The sequence below is a fragment of the Bison bison genome, unplaced genomic scaffold, assembly GCF_000754665.1.
Source record: "Bison bison bison isolate TAMUID 2011002044 unplaced genomic scaffold, Bison_UMD1.0 scf7180017863950, whole genome shotgun sequence".
In the NCBI taxonomy this organism is placed as follows: Eukaryota; Metazoa; Chordata; class Mammalia; order Artiodactyla; family Bovidae; genus Bison; species Bison bison.
The window spans coordinates 738,652-739,219 of record NW_011494522.1 but is presented as its reverse complement, the minus strand read 5'-3'; the positions used below and the strand labels follow the sequence as shown (position 1 = coordinate 739,219).

At 32.6% G+C, this 568-nt stretch overlaps 1 protein-coding gene across 1 annotated transcript in view; it reads left to right on the top strand.

The window, feature by feature from the left end:
* The window catches only part of CSRP2 (cysteine and glycine-rich protein 2), a 20,758-nt gene that overhangs the window by 17,476 nt on the left and 2,714 nt on the right, over positions 1–568 (top strand). The gene's annotated exons all lie outside the window — the stretch shown is intronic.

The window sequence follows — 568 nt, the reverse complement described above, 5'->3', positions numbered from 1 at the left end:
AACACTAAACTACTGTGAAATTCTGCAGTACTGAAGTACTGTATGTTGCCCTGTACTTGGATAGGCTGGCTGACTAGTAGGAAGACAGCACTGTATCTTTTTGCTTTTATTCATCAGTATTTCAAGAACTATTTCTTTTACATATTAAATAAAACTCCAGCTTGATTTTGGGAAAAAAAAAATAATTAAGGAAGCAAACCCCAAATTATAACACAGAGAGTTTCTATTTTGAAGTGCAGAATTTTATGTTTGTATACTTCCCAGGAAGAGTACCACTGTTTGACTATTTGACTGCAAAAGAAGACAAAGTTTTATTTTTCCTTAGGAAAGGAGCTGTAGCATTGTGTACCACCTAGTGACACTTAAAAGCAAAACAAAACAGAGAACTTATTCCCTTAAAGTACCATTTGTCACTAGAGATGATTTTTCTACAGTGTTCATTGATAGGAAACCTGTTTGAAATATGATATCTGTTTTCATAGGAGGAAATAAATATCTTATGTATCCTCCCTAATTAGACAAGAAACTGAAGACTGTGAATTAGAAGGAAGGTTTTTATTAAAAAAAA